This window comes from Herpailurus yagouaroundi, unplaced genomic scaffold (assembly GCF_014898765.1).
Source record: "Herpailurus yagouaroundi ecotype Mexico unplaced genomic scaffold, PumYag 217, whole genome shotgun sequence".
Classification (NCBI taxonomy): Eukaryota; Metazoa; Chordata; class Mammalia; order Carnivora; family Felidae; genus Herpailurus; species Herpailurus yagouaroundi.
The window spans coordinates 6,772,616-6,790,904 of record NW_024412448.1 but is presented as its reverse complement, the minus strand read 5'-3'; the positions used below and the strand labels follow the sequence as shown (position 1 = coordinate 6,790,904).

At 46.6% G+C, this 18,289-nt stretch overlaps 3 long non-coding RNA genes across 3 annotated transcripts; 1 reads left to right on the top strand and 2 right to left on the bottom strand.

Moving 5' to 3' along the window:
* Positions 1 to 520: 520 nt before the first annotated feature.
* Positions 521 to 4,865, bottom strand: LOC121018123 (uncharacterized). The gene is made up of 2 exons (XR_005785037.1): positions 4,500 to 4,865; positions 521 to 2,873 (listed from the first exon to the last, which is right to left on the bottom strand). It is a non-coding gene; the product is annotated as an uncharacterized LOC121018123 (long non-coding RNA).
* Positions 4,866 to 9,081: 4,216 nt separating this feature from the next.
* LOC121018122 (uncharacterized) lies at positions 9,082 to 13,060 on the bottom strand. Its single transcript, XR_005785036.1, has 2 exons — positions 12,927 to 13,060; positions 9,082 to 10,425 (listed from the first exon to the last, which is right to left on the bottom strand). It is a non-coding gene; the product is annotated as an uncharacterized LOC121018122 (long non-coding RNA).
* Positions 13,061 to 14,525: 1,465 nt separating this feature from the next.
* Positions 14,526 to 16,877, top strand: LOC121018147 (uncharacterized). The gene is made up of 3 exons (XR_005785045.1): positions 14,526 to 14,863; positions 15,440 to 15,587; positions 16,317 to 16,877. It is a non-coding gene; the product is annotated as an uncharacterized LOC121018147 (long non-coding RNA).
* The last annotated feature ends 1,412 nt before the right edge of the window (positions 16,878 to 18,289 follow it).

The following is an 18,289-nucleotide window of genomic DNA, read 5'->3' as shown; positions in this document are numbered from 1 at the left end:
GAGTTTCTACATCAAAGACTTTCCGGTAAAAATGTGTTCAGTTGGGTTGTGGAAATAGTGACTGTGCATGTGTATCATATATTCAAAAAGGGTTTTGTTGGGCAGCAACTCTGGGTCAATCAGTCTGTTGGAGCAAAGATGAATTAAACAAGGTCCCTTCCCTGAAGGAGCTTACAGTCTAGTAAGAAATGCATCTAACTCTATATAATGTACCAAGTACTATAACAGAGGTAGTGCTGGGGAATTGTAAGGGCAAACTAGGGCAATAATAAACACTAAGGAAGAATCATGTTGAAAGTGTTAATAAGCAGCTGGAGGCCAGCGAATAGCTAAAAATCTAATAGCAATATCTGGTGGGAACACACCTAACATCAAGACCAGGTACCAGTGAAATTTCCATTAACTAAGAATGGGAAATCCATAGGAGGAATCAGACACAAAAATGATCAGAAAGTAAGACTGAAGTAAAACTGATAAATACCAAATGAGAATAGAAATTAAAAAGTCATGCAAAATAGGCTTCTAAAGTGCAAAACAGTTCAGCACAACTAGTTTAAGTAGCAACTGCCCTAACAGTGAGTCTAAAGACTTAACAGTGTTTTGAAATTAGCTAAGTTCCCAGTCCCACTTGGGGTTTCTCTGCCCATGCTGAGGAATAGTGGTTTTCCATGCAATTTCTACTTGAATTCTGTCCCAAGAATGGATGAGGGCAGAGGGTAGGTTGATTACCACTGATAAAAAGCCACTCTGAGCTAGAGTATAGAAGTGGGAAACTAGATTCCAGGTTTCATCTTTGGACACAGTCTAACAAGAACACAAGTCAGCTATGTTTATGGTGAGTTGAAAATCTGTATGCACACTAAACTTCTTCATCTCTTTGACTAACACATAATGGTGGTGGTGAACATGAGTGATTAAGGTCACCTGGAATGGAAAGAAACATATGAAAAATATGGTGGATTCTGGAAGACTGGAAGATACAGGCAGTAACAAGACTTGCTTTGGAGTCTCAAAACACCAATGAACTTTTTCATTTCATTCAGTGGCCCAACCTTTTAGATGATCAGGTTGAAAGAACAGGTGGATACATAAACCAAATTGCCAATGTGGAATGATTCTCATGACATTGTATTATTTTATGTTATTCATATTTAATCTCAGACTGATGAACCAGTGGCATTTTGGGCAGGTATATCTGGGAAATATGGCTGAATATATTGATTCCTATAATTGTTTTTAATAATGAGGAATCCCTGAAATGAAAGATGAGAACATTTGAATCAGGAACCTTTGGTGGCAGAAAGCAGCCTTTTATCATGGACTAAGGTCTGGAGGAGATTCCCAGGGAGATGGAGTATCAACCACAAAAATCCAGGATAGATGTAGGAAGGTTGCTATAATCTATTGAAATTGCTGCTTACAACAGCTTTGGTTTGGGGAACTTATATTAGAAATATTATGTTCTACTTTATCCCAGGATAAAATAATATCTAGTCCTAGATATTATGACTTTAGGCAGAGGAGTGGGTGACATGGGTGAGACCTGTGATCAAAAAGTCAGAGTAGGTCATGAAAGGATGAAGGGGTCCACAAAATTATAGAGTCATTAGGATGACTCTAAAGTATGAAGCTGCTGATGTCTGATCAGCACTGAACTATTACCAAATGCTTTTCCACATTTATCACATTTAAAGGGCTTTTCTCCAGTATGAATTCTCTGATGTTGAATAAGGTGAGTGCTCTGGCTAAAAGCTTTACCACATTCATTATATTCATAGGGCTTCTCTCCAGTATGAATTCGCTGTTTAGTAAGAGAGGAGTTTTCAGGGAAGCCTTTCCTTTCCCACATTCACAGCATGTATAGGGTTTTTCTTCAGTGTGAACCCTTTGATGTTGTGTAAAAGTTGACTGGGCAGTGTATGCTTTTCTACATTCATTACATTTATAAGGCTTTTCCCCAGTATGATTTCTCTGATGCTGGATAAGGTATGTACTTCGTCTGAATTCCTTCTCACAATCGTTACATTTATAGGGTTTCACTCCAGTGTGAATTCTCTGATGTTGTGTGAGTGATGAGAGATCAGTGAAGGACTTTCCGTAAATAATACATTCATAGGGTTTCTCTCCACTACGAATTCTTTGATGTTGAATAAATGATGAGTAGTCACTGAAGACTTTCCCACATTCATCACATTTATAAGGTTTCTCCCAGTATGAATTCTCTGATGCTGAGTAAGATATGAATTTACAGTGAATGCTTTTCCACAGACTTTACATTTCTAGGATTTTTCTCCAGTATGAGTTCGCTGATGTTCAGTAAGAGATGAACTCTGGCTAAATGCTTTTCCACAGTCATCACATTTACAAGGTTTCTCACCAGTATGAATTCTCTGATGACGAAAAAAAGTTTGAATGGTCACTAAAATGTTTTCCACATTCACTACAAGTTTTCTTTTTAGAATTTCTTTGCCTTTTAATTGGAGATAAGTTCCATTTGACACTTTACCCAAATGGATCAAATATAAGTGGCTTTTTTTCTGAATGAGTAATATGCTGTGGAATAAGTTTATACCTTAGGTCAAAACTTCTCTCAAATTCACTGAAATTATGCCTATTTTCCTGAAAGGCTATTTCTTCATGGGCAACTACTACTTGCTGAAAACCAGTGGTTTGAGCAAGACATTTTTTTGAAATTTTGCCCATAGTGTCTTCCCTTTGCTTTTCTACTTTAGCCTCACATTCACAGCCTTCTTCAAATAAACATCATGGGGACACATCCCTTCTGAGCCTTTTCATGATGACAGTGATGGAGCTGCTCACTCAAAAGTATATTCTAATGGTCTTCTCTTTGGTATCTTCTCTGGTCTTCAAATCTGAAAAGAATAAAAATTATAAAAACACCTTATCCGTGTTGGGATAAGGGAAACTGCACTCTGGAGAAAGAAAACAACTTTGTTAAAGTTCATGCACATTAGAATACACAGTCTTATAATCTGGGAAAATAATAAGAGTCAGTGCAGTAGAAATAAGTAGAGGTAGGAGTGGTAGGAAAGAGCCTGGCCCAATAGGAAATTTTACAAAGACTCTTGAAGCTGGGGTGAAAAGGCTTTAAAGACAGAAGATGATTTTAAAGATGAACAAGTTTAGAACTAGAGAGATTGTGTGATTACCCTAAAGATACAGAGGTTATTAATGGAATGGTGACAAACAGAACTTAGGCTTTGTCCACTATACACCATAGTAATCTAAGACTAGACAGAGCTTAAATGACAGAATGGACAAGGACCTAGTCAAAACACAAATAATGAACGTGATGTGTGGCAATATCAGAAAATGAGCGATCTAAGGGTGCCTGGGTGGCTCAGCTGGTTGAGCATCCGACTTCAGCTCAGGTCATGATCTCACAGCTCATGGGCTCGAGCCCCGGGTCAGGCTCTGTGCTGACAGCTTTGGATTCTGTGTCTCCTTCTCTCTCTGTCCTTCCCCATCTCTTTCTCTCCTTCAAAAATAAATAGACATTTAAAAAAAATTTTTTTTAAAAGAAAGAAAATGAACAAGAAGAAATGGCAGAGTGACAGACCATAGAGAGAAGCTACCGAGGACTGTAAAAACAGCATGTGGAAAAGCAACATAGAAAGGAGTAACCGATGATAGGTCAAAAATCTGAACAGTGGAACAGAGGAACATAAGGCATTAAGGAGAGCTCCTTGGACAACACTGTAGAGATTCCGCTCTTGTACCCAATCACTCCTGAACTGCACATACAGATTTATCCCTCATCGAATGAGTGCCTCTAGAGACCTCAGATCTCACAGGATCTCCAAAACTCTCTCTTGGGCAAAAATTGATTTTAGAAACTGAGAAATCTGCTCATGGTGGGGGGTGGGGCAAAATATATAACAAAGTCAGTACTGTGGTTACTTAAATGTAATATTTTGAAATTTCTAGAACACTAGTACTAGCAACTTTGAAAACATTTAAGCGGAGTCTCCCAACAGTCCTTATGTTGGAGGACAAAGACTTACTGAATCCTCCCGTCAACAGAAAAGACAAAATAAATACCAAAGAAGACACGGAGACTCGGAGGTGTTTTCAGCGTGGCTGGGAAAGGCAGGTCTGTATTATAAAGGTGACCTCAGATCAGGGTCAACGTTTGGGTAGAAATACTAACGACAGGGAGGCGTTCTGGTACAAGAGAAATGCTGAGGTAAGGCAATACAGAACTGTTCCTCTTTCCTTTTGAACAAATAGAAGGAATCTCTGGGAATCCCAAATGAATGCTCACTTAAATTGTGGAAGCCCATACTTTGCTTCCTTAATTAGACAACGATTTACCTACTCAAATAATTTTCAGCAAATGTTAAGAAAACCTCGTAAAGCTGTAAGGTTAAAGGTAGGTTGAGTGTAAGGATAAAGGTAAGTACTCCACAAGTCCTCCAAAGAAACAACTATTTCAGGTTAAATGTGGGGTCTCCAAGCAAACATCTTAGCGGACTCACAATCCGGGGTCCGGGGTGCAGGCCCAAGATTGAAGTTCGGCCCGTTGCACCAAAGCTGCTGTCACAAACAGTAAGAAACTCAGGCTCCATTCAGATTTCCCTTGAAGCAATTCTCTCCTGGAAATTCCTTTCCCCTTCCACCTCTCCTCTTCCTCTGCGCTGGGGGCGCTCTGGGCCTCTGGGCCTCCGGAATCCGGGGGTCCGGTTCCCCGTCAGGCCACAGCTCGGAGAGCCCGCGGCTCCTGGCCGGAGCGAAGATACGAGAGAAGGACCCGGCTCTCTGCGCCGCGTCCCCCATGCCGTACTGACCCCACGAGAAACCACGTTCCAGCCAGACCTCCCGGGACAGCGGCGATCAGCCCGCAACTCCCCGGCGGCTCGGCAGCTGCATCCAAAACGGCGCGACGGCGAACTACCACTCCCAGAAGGCCTGGGACCGCGTCCGCGGGAAATCTCGGCCCCTCTGGAACCCGCCCACGGAGCTGAGCGGAGGAGGCGGGGCCCGAGGTGTCTCAGCCAATCAGAGACGCTCACGGGGAATCTCCATGGTAACCACCAACAGCCCAGAACTCCCTCCCAAGCGGTCTGGGGTCGCTGAGTAAGCGCGGGGCGTGAGTTCCGACTACTGTTCTAACCACACTGTGCTCAGACAGCGGCCTCATGGTGGAAAGACAGTATAGGAAACTTACACACACTAGGGCACTCTGGTCCCTTGGTAAAAAGACAGTTTGAGACAATCAGGCACATTAGATAACATTAAGGAATTATTGTGAGTGAACATCACATGTGCTATTTCTCAGCAGACCCTGCAAAAAACCACCTAGAGGTCGGCTGTGCATGTATCTTAAATGTACAGCTTGGTGAACTATGTCAAAATGAACACACCTATATTAACTACCACCTGGATCCAAAAAAAAAAAAAAAAAACGAAGAACATTACCATCACTCCAAAAGACCCCTTCCTAATTACCACCTCAATCAAAAGTAAACACCATCTGCCTTCCAACTCTATGGATTCATTTTGTCTGCTTTTGAACTTTGTAGAGATGACATCACAATATGTCTTGGGTTTTTTGTTTTGTTTTGTTTTGTTTTGCATTTGACTTCTTTCATTCAACACAATTGTTAGGTCTCATCTGAGTTGTCACATATATCAGTAATTGGGCGTTTGTGTGGTAAAGTCATGTTCTATTGTAAAAATATACCACAATATTTTTAAGCATTTTATGTTGGTGGACGTTTGGATGATAGATTTTTGACTATTCCAAGTGGTCATGCCTTGAACATTCTTGAACATACTTTTGGGCAAAAATATGCAAGCATTTTCACCGGGCATATATCTGGGAGTGGAATTGCTAGCTGATAGGATGTGCCTTCTCACTAACACTTGGGCATCTCACTCTTTCCAGTATTAGTCATTCTGAGAGGTGTGTAATGCTATCTCACTCGGGTCTTTATGTTCATTTCCCTGATAACAAATAAAGCTTTTTCATATATTTATTGACCATTAGGATTTCCTACTTGATTTACAGGAGTTCTTTATATGTTCTGGATATGAGTCCTTTGATTATCACTTGCCTTGCAAATATTTTTTCCCATGATATGACTTGACTTCTCACTGTCTTAATGGTGTGTTTCGGTGGGTTAGGGTTCTCAATTTTAATGGAATCTAACTGATTAGTATTTTACTTTAGGGGGGTGATTTCTGTGCCCTATATAAGAAATATTTTTCTGACCCAAGGTGATGAAGATTTTACTACATCACTTCTAAGGAAGATTTACTAGAATCTTCCTTATTTTACCCTCTACATTTAGATTTTAAATCCCGCTAAAAAAAATTTTTTTTGCATGTGTTGTGAGGCAAAAATCAGGTTTCTTTGCGGAAATACAATTTACCCAGGACCGTGTGTTAAAATATTAATCTTTCCACCGTGACTGTGCAATGCCATCTTTGTCATAAGCAGGTGATTTCCATCTGTTACATTGGTCTCTTTCAGGAGTCAGCAAACTTTTTTAAAGGGCCAGGTGTGAACTACTTCAGACTTTGCAGACCACACGATCTCTATCACAACTATTCCACTCTGCGGTCGTAGCATGAAAGCAGCCATAGAAAGTACATAAACAAATGGACATGGCTGTGTTACAACCAGTAAGACTTTACTTATGGCCACTGACATTTGAATGTCATATAATTTTCTTGTGTCGTGAAATACTCTTCTTTTTATTATGTTCAACCATTTAAAAATGTAAAAACCATTCTTAGTTTGTGGGCCACGCAAAAGCATAGAGTAGGCCAGACTCGGCCCATGGGCAGGCCAATGTTTACTGACCCCTGGTCTCTTTATTTCTCCATGAACCAATAACATACTATGCTAATCAGGCTTTACTGTAAGTCTTGATATCTGATGGGGTAATTTCTCCCATTTTTCTTTTAAAACATATCTTGGCCTTTCATAGCCCTTTGCCTTTCCATATTGCATGTTAGAATTAGTTTGCTGATTTCTACCTCCAAAAAAACCTACTATAGTTTTAATGAGGTAACTAGGGGTTGGAGGAGCAACTTGAGGAGAAACAAGTTGCTTCAAAGCTAGTTTTCAGAAGGGAATGCAATGCAATTTATCCCATTTTATCATCTCCTTACGAAACCTTATGTCAAATATAAAAACCACCTGGACCTTTGGAGATGAGCTCACTTTAAGGCTAAGAGGAGGACAAGGGGCCAAGGATGGGGGGAGCAGAGACACATTCTGGCTGTGTGCAGGGGCATGACACAGAGGTCACTGTCTGCTTTGCTACAGGGTTGGGGGAGACCCTGGATGGTGTCAGCTGCACTGTCAGTGGGAGTGTTCCTTTCTCGTGTACCACAAGCCATGCTCAGTGTGGCATATACCTCCCCTCTCTGATAGTGGAGAAGCAAAAACTGATGAAGAGAGGGGTTGGTTTAATTGGCCCTCCAAGCCCTCTTGGCCTCTGTGGCCATTTTTTTCCTTCAACAGCCCCATAAAATCACATAATTTGAGTCCCCATAGCTCCAAAACAGGTAAGATTGCCAGCAGACATGGTCATCAGTTCTCACCCCTCCCTCCAAATAGCCACATAGATGTCATTGCCTTCACCCCACCTCTCCAGGGACAGCTCCTGTCAGGAGCTCCCTCAGCACAGCTCCCCAGGCAGGGGCACAAGGCTGAGGCTGATTGTGCACTCACAATGGGGCCCTTCCTCTGTAACCTCTGACCTATGGGTGGCCTCCAACCCAGGAGGCACAGCATGGGGAACCAACCCTCCACCCTCCCCATGGAAATATATTCTGTACTACCATTCACTGCCCCTGGTTCTTCCCAGCACAGGACAGATAGGGTTCAGAAAAGGCTTTAGATTTTGAAGTGAGACCAAATCCTATTTGAATGTCGGTTCTGCACTTCTCTCCTCAGAAACCTTCTCTGAACCTTGACCTTCTCATCTACAACAGACAGAACAACAATTACCTTGCAACCATGAGGGCACACAGTTGCCCTGTGGGCACTGTGGCAGTGACAGGTCAGCAGGTGCAAGGACCAGGAGCCTCCAGGTCCAGAAAGCAGTCCTAGGAACCTTGAATTGCATGGTGGGGACACACTTCTTGCCATTCTCCCAAATTTCAGTTAAAGTTTGGTGTATGCTGTAGCAGGGGCACAGATGCCCTGGGGAGGGAAGTGTAAGCATGCAGAGTCACAAACCCAGGAAAGAGGGCTCCCAGGGGAGACTGTCCCATACGCTACTTTCCTGGTGAATTGGTTCTAGACCCAATTACAGTGTGGGGGGGAGGGGGCAGAGTTTCTCCCACACAATTTCCACCAAGCAATTCTCCATAGTAACAGCTGCGTGTCCCACAACTTAATTCTGACACAATCTCCCTAGAAGTAGTGTCACTTCCTACAGGTTAAGGGCTCAGTCCTACAGGACTCCTCCCACCCTACTCCAGACACCAACCACAAGTACTCCAGTACTGCAGAGGCCTCACCACCCCATCTCCTCCGGCCTCCTCCTAACCTGCTTAGCTTCCCCTGGTGACCCCCTCAGGCTCTGGCTGTTCCCTCTGCCTGGGAGCCGCTCTCCACAGATAGCCACCTGGCTGGCTCCACTCTTTCAGGCCTTTGCACAAATGCCTTCTTTTCAGTGGGGGCTCCAGAGTCTAGGCTGTGTTTGGCACATAGTAGGTGCTCAACAAACATTAATTGAAGGAGTGAATGTGTGGGTTGGATTAAGGAGTCCTCTGTCCCCAGAGGAACCTGTTTTGGAGTCCCGACAATACTGGGCATCACCATTCACAAGTAGTAACAAGAGCAAAACTCTGCCAATTCAGTAAGTGAAAATGAAGTCTTTTTGTTATAATTTGTCTTCCTTTAATTACAAGTTTTTTGAAGATATTTTCATGTGTTGTTGCATGTTCATTCATTTAAGAAACATTTGGGGTGCCAGTGACTTGTTTTCTCGGTCCTTCATCAAGTTTGGACCATGTCGTCTGCCATCTCTTTGGGGCACAAACCCTCACAAGGGGTTTAGATGTGTAATTCTGGAACATACACTGCAAATAATTTTGTAATTTACATTTTATCTTTTTTGTTCGTGATTTTTAATGAATAATTTTAATTGTTACAAATGCATGTCAAAAATAACTTTTTCTTTATGGTTTCTGACTTTAAATTTGTGCCATAAGAGCCTTTTCTCCTCCAATGGCATAGAAGTATCCACCAATACAGCCACAGTTTTATTTTTTACATTTAAACTTTACTCCAATTGGAAGTACATTTTGGTGAATGCCCTAATTGAGGCAACTTTTAAGTTACTTCCTTTATCAAAGGCTAAATGTGGTAGGTTGTAAAAAAAACATGTGCCCACAAATTGCTCCCAAACCTCTCATGTACCTTTTGCCTCCTCTCTCTTGAAGAGATGGGGTTCATATTTCCACCCCTGAATCTAGGCTTGGCCATGTGACTTGCTTTGGCCAATGAGATATTACAAATGTGATGGACTGAGGCTACAGAGTGTTTGTGTATTAGAACTTGATCTCTCTGGCTGCCTTTGGAGACCAGCTGCCATTTGACGAAGCCAGAACCAAACTGCTGCATGCTTGCCAAACTTGGATAACCCTGCTGCATGCTGGGGGAAAGTGGTCACGCTGCCTCTATCATGCAGCCAACTACCAGATGCACAGGTGAAACCAGTAAAATCACTGTCCTATTGAGCAAGCCAAATTGTTCACCCACAGAATCATGAGCACATGAATGATTGTGCTAAACCGGTAAGCTTTGTGGTGGTTTGTTAAGGAGCAGAAGCTGAAGTAGCAAACATCTATCCCAGTGCTGTTTATCGAGCCTTCTGCCCCTTCTCCTATGGATGCGAAATGTCCCCGCTACATCTAGTATGTTTTATAGGATGAGGAATTTGTGCTTGGAGTTCTGTTGTGGTCCCACCCAGGCAGCTTTATAACCTTCTGGCCACATCCCAGTTGCAATTGGGAGGTGTTTGCACTCATCCCTGAGCCTCAGGAAATCAAGGCTTGGAGTGAAGACACCCTCCCAATCTAAAATTTAGATTCTTGGATCTTCTGAAAGGGGGGGAGATTCTTTGCCTTGGAGTACCCATGGGTGTTTTCAAAAACTTGGGCCACATATAAGCAGATTCTCAAAGGGTTACTTGACCCCAAAAATGTTGAGCTGAGGCTGAAGGAAACTGATGCGGTTTCTGGTCAGACTCCCCATGGGGCACTGGGTGGCAGCAGATAAGCAAAGCTGTATATCTCCTCTGTGTTATAGCAAATTAATTCAGTTCCATTTGGCTGTTGCTGTGGTGTGTTTGGTTTGTGCTGTCCTGTTTCTCCTCCTAGAAGCTTTGTCTGGGAAGGCTTTGGACCCCCAACTCTTGGCTTCAGTGAGGTGCTCTGAGCCTGGAACAAGACACAGTTTTAGCAGAGGCTACATAATCCGAATCCTGGTGAAGTGGCTTCAACCAGCAGAGGACAGGTGGTGGTGCTCTGTGACTGAGTCATGGTGGATTTGGAATATGCTGTAAACATGGGGCCACCAGGAAGTCAAGGGTGGATGTGGGCTCATGAGAAAGAGACGATGCTGAAATTTTGCCCTACGCATCTGGAAACAGAGATTCAGGGTGGCTGGAGGGCTCTATTTTGAATGTCCTGGGAGAGGAGCTGGGAGTGGGGGAGACTACCCAAGGTGGTGAGCCCAGGGACACCCCAACATTGGAAGGTGGGGGAGTAGGTACCTCCAGCACAGGAGGCTGAGGAGGAGCCAGGAGAGGTTCTCCTGGCACCCTGTGAGGAAGCATTGGGAGCTCAGTGCTGGGCTGTCCTGCTCAGGACACAGAGCTGTGGGTGGCCCTCCCTCTTCTTGTCTGGTCCCCACTGCTGTGTATCTGCCCCCCTACCCCGCCCCACTCCCAGGGGGCCTCTGAGAATGGTACAGCCAAGCTGTGCTCTGGCATATTGAGTTTCTGGCTGCCTCCTGGGCCACCCGAACAGGACAAGCAGGAAACACTGGCTTGGTCTTGGAGCCACAGCTCCAGCTTTGCCCCTGGGCCCTGAGGAGGGGTTTCACAGGCCATCACTCTGGGGGGGCTTTCCTCTGAGGAGGGGGTAAGTTTCAGGCTTGGCATCCAGGAAACCATCCCTCACGTGATGTGATCCGAGAGCCTCTGTCAGCAGCAGAGATGGCCTGGCAGCCCTCAGCCTCCTCCAGGAACCCTTTCCTGTGGAAAGACTCCAGCAGGACACAATCCATGGAGGGCAAATTAATTTGTTATTTGGATTTTTCCACTAAGAAAGAAGAAGATATAAGGCATGGCACTCATGTCCCTTACAAACAGGCACATGGGGCGTGAGTGTGTTCTACAAGGCCAAATAGCCTAACCGATAGATCTGTTCTGGGCAGAAAGGGACACGGGCAGGAGCTCTGTGAAGCAGCAAGGGGGCAGATAAGAACACCACGGTGGGCAGGGGAGACAACAGCTCACACTGCCCCAAAGTAGCCTAGGCCAGAGAGGGGGAGACAGGGACTGGGGTGGAGGAGGTCAGAGAGACAGAGGCATCAAGCCACACACACTGGAGGTTTGAGGTCCATGGGCCACGGCATATCCTCTGTGGCAGGTTCCTTGATCTGTCTTAGTGAAACCTCTTAAAAGCATAAAGTTGAACAAAAACCAGAATGGCGGCACTAATGTTTCAGCGAACCTCAATTTTAAAGTAAGCTTCTTCCTCCCTGACGAGGGACCGTGTTGCAAGCTGTGGGCAAAATACAGGCTGGCACACCCCCTAACCCGAGTGGAGTATGTGCGATATTTCTTGGACACTCCTGGCTACCAAAGAACATAGGAAAGGAGTTTAAGTGCTTGCTATGGTTATGTGGGAAACTAAGGCAAATGAAAAATTAAATTCTCTTACTGCCTAAAGCCCATTGACAAGTCCTTGAAACCTCCCTCTAGGATGATGACACTTTGCTAGAGGCAAAAGAGAACCTTATCTTAACATAATCCCAACCTTGAGGACCCTGTAAGTCTACTTCCTTTATCTCAGCTGCTCCAAGTATCTGTTGGCAATCATACTCCAAGCTTATGGCCCCCGATACACATCTGAAGGGCCTCGTGACTGAGGTTTTATTAGACAGTAATAAGTGGCATCCCCCTAGCAACAGCTGGGTCCTCAAGGTCCTGAACATTGTTCCCAAAATACCTCCGAGACTTACTCTGTCCCTGACCCCCTCCCAACCTGAGGGTATATGAATTACCCATCACAACCCCAGTGCAGCTCCTCCTGCCTATGGGTCCTGTCCCCATGCTTTAATAAACCCACCTTTTTGCACCAAAGACATCTCAAGAATTCTTTCTTGGCCGTCGGCTCCGGACCACCCCACCATCACCCCAAACCTTCATCACTGCCTTCCTCATACCTCCCTCCTCCTTCCTTGGCCTTTTGTTTCAGGAACCCGGGGGCTTGAAGATCATAGCTGTAACCTCCTTCATCTGACAAAGCAATAAAGCTACTGTCCCTTTTTATCCCAAACTCTGTTTTCATGTTATATTTTGGCTCAAAAGCACAGAGGTCTGTTTTGGACAACATTACTTACCTATTTAATTCATTACCTTCACTTAACTAACTATAAAACAGGCCACTGTGAGGGTGACAAGGACACACTCCTGGACCAAACTCTGGTCAAGCCCCCTCACCCTCTCTCCTTGCCTAGGCCTCACCCGTGGTCTGCTGAGCCGGGTTGGCAAGGATTCCTCCACCGTGACCCTAACCCAGCCCCTCCCCCTATTTCTCCATTCACAGCCTCACCTAACAGCTTGAATTCAATCTCTCCCCACTCTTGCCATGATCTTAAGTGAAGTCACTCTTGCACTTTCCAGACAGTGTCTGCTGAGAAATTTCCTTACCAAGGGCTGTGAGGGAGAATGCCACGAGTGGCCGGCAGTGCCCGAGAGCACACAGGCCCCTGAGCACTCGCTGCTGTCTGCTAGCCGCTCTCAGTGACTTCCACTCCAGCTGCGCATCTGGCCTGGAGAGGGCCACAGACACATGCACGGACGTTGAAACAAACGGCAACGCCCACAGACAAGGGGGCACACCTAGGGACTTCCGCAGCAGCAGGCAAAATCCTTAGATGCCAGGTGTGTTTTTTGAACTTTAGGCAAATATATAAATATCATCTCTCAGTACAAGTCCTGTGGTAAAGTCAGGAAAAAGTAAGTGGAGTGTCAGACCTCCCACCTCTGGTGCAGAAACATGGAACTCGCGGACACTGAGTTGTGCTAAGGCTGCTCTCCTCTTGAGGCCTGTTAGCACAGGCAGTGTTCAGTCTTGGGAATTCCACAAGCCTCCAACCTCAGCAGCTTATTGGGGAATTATCTGGGGGAACGCAAGGATATTCGAAACCCTGGCCCACCCAGCTAACCTGCTCTCACGAGAAGAGAACGCAAGCTAATCGTTAGGGATCACTGTGTAAGCAAACATGTGGTGGCTTGTATATGCATCTACTTTTAGAATAAGGGTCTGGGTACCTGTTGGACCTGTAACACACTCAAACCGAAAGTCTAGTTGTCAACAAACCCAGGCCTAATAGATGGTAGAAAGACATATTCTTCACATTGCAGGTTAGTAAGAAAACCCCGCAGTTGAGGATGATGAGGCCACACTGATTCTACTTACAAAGCAGGAATCGCAGTTGACAGCCCTGAGGTGAGGAAGCTCCTCCCTGAGACGGGAAAGTGTGCGGGTCCCAGCAAATGCCAGGCCAGGCACATGCCCCAGTTAGAAGCCCAGGAGGACGTCTAACAGGAGCCCACAGTAAGTGCCAGTAAAAGTGCTTTTTACAAACACAAGTTTCATAAGTAAGTTGCTGAGTGGTGCACAGCCCTGAGATACTTAGTGATGAAAAGACAGCAGAATAGTCTCTAAATGTCCTGAAGAAAGGACGGACTCGCACTTTTGAGTCAACACTCTCCTAGGGTGCCCTATAGGAACATTTGCTCGATAAATAATGAACAGAATATCTGTGCCTCCCAGGGGCCCACAGGCTGCAGTTGGGTGGCACAGCCAGCGGCCGAACATCCCTCACCCGCTCGGAAGCGGCGGTGGGGGGGTGGGGGGTGACCCTCAAGAAGGTCTTTGTCAGACGCAGGTGCAAAGCAGCTTTCAAAACAGTTTTCTGTTCAGAGTGTGGTTTAACTGTTCAGGGGGAGGGTTCAAAGGAAAACCACCTGGAGGAAGGGGGTGGAAAAGATGCACGTGGGGGGCCAGGGGGCTTCCACACCAACCTCAGGTCTGGCACAGGTCAGGGCAGCAGGTCTCTCCTCCCACATTCCACAGCTCAGCGGGCCACAAACAGAAAAGGGTACCTGAGGCCACAGAGATGCTCCCGTGGATCATTTGCAGGCTCCCAGGTAAGTGGTGAGGTGGGCTAAAGGCAAAAGCCCTCCCAAGAACAGAAGCAAAACAGAATCCAGTTAACATTTGGGCAGGAAGACAGGGCCGCCCTCTCCTGCTCTCCCCATCTCTGTCGGAAGCTCTCCGATGTGCAGACACACCCACACAAGCCCATCAATCCACTCTGTGTGCGACTTAACCCAGAGATACAGAAACAGCAGCTTAAGGAGAGAAGACGAAAGGGAAAAAAAGATGCACACAGCCACCAACACACGCTCAACATGCTACTCCCCACAGGGCCCGGCAGGTAACAAGGCTGCGGCTCTAGTGAGTCAACGCCTGGCCGGCTGATCGCCCAACACAAGGGAAGAGGGCCAGAGAGCAGCAGTGTCTGCCATACTCCACTGGAGCCGGAGACGCAGAGACACAGCTGGCGGCCGAGCGGAAGGTGCGTTTCGATCATCCCCTGACTCCTATGACTCGGGGCACAAATCCCAATGAAAGGTTGAGGTCGACAAAGTGGTGGTGAGTTGGCCTGTTAAGAAAATGGCACAACATCTGTTTTTCCATCAAGATAACAATTCCAAACAATTCTGCGTTGGATTGTGCCATTACTACACTCAAAAGTAGGTCACGTGCAAAGCATTCAGTAATGTAGATTGTTTGAAAATAGGATAGTCAGTGTCTTTCCAGAATTTGGAAGGTTATTTGGGTGGCATGTGGTATAAGAGCCCATAGAAGAGGCCAAACACCAAGGAGCCCTCGAAAGGACCAGGGGACGAGGCCTGTTGTCAACGGCACCCTGTGCTCACCTGGACCTCAGCCCCCCATGCCCTATAGATGACATGGTACAGTGACCCCCAGGAAGCAGTGGGGTGGTGCCCAGGAACCAGGTGGAGCCATGTGGAAGGACACTTCCCTCCAAACGCTTCCCATTGGCACCTGTTGTTCTCTGAGGTGGTGTCTTACCATGAAACTGTTTTAGAGGGAAAATCTAAAGATGTGGATATGTGTTTGTCCTTAGCCCCGTCTGAAGCAAGGCCAGGCTCAGCTGCTACAGGAACAGGGAGCTCCGGAGACCCTGGCTGGAGAAACTTCACTCGGCACGACTCCCTGCTGGTGTCAGCACTGCTCCTTGGGGTGGAATAAGAGCTGAGAAGAACCAGGAACTAGTAAGCCTGAGGGAGGCAGGGGGCACAGAGCCGTGGCTTCTAAACCTTGTGACCATGACCCTGGTCAGAAAGACATTGTACACGAGGGAAGAAGGCCCACGCACACACAAGCACACGTACGCATGCATGCAACACTCTCACAGGTGCACACACACATCTGCACGTACAGTACTTGCAGGTGCACACCTGTGCTTGCTCAAGTGACAGAACTGCTCACCACTCGCTCCCGGAGGTGGCTGCTCTCTGTTTACTGAAGGGGGTGCCCCTCTGTATCGCTCTGTGCGTTTGGGGAAGAGCAGTGTCATGTGCGTGTGTGTGCAGCCCTCCCACGAGCCTCCAGAGTGAGAGTCAATGATGCCAGCTCTCTCACTGGCACCCACCCTGTGCCCAGTGATGGTCTCTTCACTGAGGTCATCTCACCTGATCTGTTACAGAGCACGAAGCCCAGGTTCCGATGGACAGCTCTGGCTGCATCCACGTTCCTGAGTCTCTGTGTGGGGTGCTAGATTGCCCTGGAGCAGGACACAGTGCTGGGACTGCCATGACTTATTTACTTCTTTCACTTTACATGAGCAAAAGCTATTGTGCCCAACTTTTCCTCTGTTGTAAATAACACTAAAGGAAATACTTCCGCCCAAATCTTTCCATACACGTTGGAATATCCTTCAGATGAAGTCCCAGATATGGGGAGGCTCCACTGAAGGGTGGGCATTTCCGACTCCCTTTCAGGGCGTTGCCAACTTGCTCTCCAGAACAGCTGGGCCGATTTACCTGCCGGTGGCAGGTGGGAGGGGCCATCCCATCCACCTTTGCAGCCCGGCGTCCTGGCATCCTCCGCATCTCTGACACTGCTCAACCCACACTCAAAGCATATTTCCTTGCCTGGGCCTTGGAGTCAGGCAAGTCTGGAACACACACCGGCTGACCTTCCCCTCAGTTTTCTTATATGGAAACAAGTGGAGGTTCGGAGCCCAACAGCACTGAACTCATGTCAGCCAGAGCTGTTCTGCAGATCCCCCTATGTCTCAGCTGGGCTTGTTGCTGCTGAGGCCCACCAGGTGAGAGCCCTGGGAGGGCAGACACCACCCAGACGCCTTGGTGCTCTCCAGAGTACCTCATGGAGGAGGCTTGGTTAAAACAAAACCGGTAAAAAAAAAAAAAAAAAAAAATCACCCTTCAACTCTCAGATGATGGGTTGCTATTGTCACGTGGGGGCTTGAGTGTCTCCACGTCACTGCTGGGTTGCTCCCTGCACCCTGGGGCAGGGGGCCCTATGTGGGAAGCTGTTCCCCTGTTGCCACCATCGGGTGCTGCCGGGCAGGGGTGGGTGGGGCAGGGGCATGACTAGTGCTGAGATGCAGGGCGGGGCGGCGGGGGGGTGGGGCATGCCAGCTGCACAGGTGCAGCCCTAATATCAGGCGTTTCTCTAAGGAACCTGGTTCCTTTCACTGAAGGTACTGTTTAGAAACTAAGATCTGGGCCTCTGCAGGGCCTCAGATGCACTCCGGAGAAGAGAGGGGTGCCTGTGGGGCCATGAGACATGGTTTTCAGAGTATGTGCTAAAGGAGGCCTGGGGTGTGTGGGGATAAAGAACTGACCCTCCAGTGTCCACACATTGGGAAGGACTCTGGGCCCCAAGAGCCAGCCTCTCCTCCCTCCTCCAAACTCAAAAAACATCCTGAATCCCAAAATGCATCTCTTCCCAAGGGTGTGGCGGGAAGGGTTGTGGCCCTAAGTCACTTTGGGTAGTGAAGGGGTTATGGTTCTGAGGTGATGCTTAGCAGGAGAGAACAGGGGCAGCATCCTCAAGGCCCCTCAGGGTCTCCTCGCTAGCACAGAGGTGGCCCACATGTGCCCAGTGTGGGCTGGGAATTTGTCATTGCAGCTGGTGGCATTCTGATAAAAAATCCACGCCCGTGGCACACAATTCTGTAGTAAAACACGACTAAGGCACTTTTTAATCTGCTAAATTGGTCATTAGGGTGAGGAAGATTTAGTATTCATAAACTAAAATTGGTGGATTATAGGAATTATTAAGGATTTTGGTTCTATATTATCCTAAAAAGTCTGGCTGCCATATATGCTATGATTGGAAATCTCCTAGTGCACTTGCATACGTAAATCATATACACACTCATGCACATACATCCACACACTTGCACGTGTACACGCCCACACAAACCACACACATGCACACACTCAAATCATACGTGCTCATACACACACATTCACACGCAAATTAAATGCACACTCGTGCACTCCCACATGCCCAACTCTTACACACATTTAGACACACACGTGCACAAAACCCTCACACACAGGGGCACAGTGATGCTGACAAGCACAGGACACAACGTTGCATGAAGTCCTCACGTCCACTCCTCTTTTGATCTGTGACCATTTCTGATTCCTTCTTGGTTTTTCAACCTTTGACACCTTTGAAGAGAACTGCTCAGGTATTTTGTAGAAAGGCTTTCATTTTGCGTCTGATGTTTTCTCGTGTTTGGATTGGGATTGTGGATTTGGGGAAGAATACCACAGAGGTGAAGTGCCCTTCTCATCACACCACTTGATATCACATCAGGATATATGATATTATCACAACTTAACACAGGGACGCTGACCTTCACCACATGGTTCCCCACCGTGAAGCCACGCTTCTGTTCACATTCTGCCTGTTTAGAAGTGAGTCACTAAGTGCA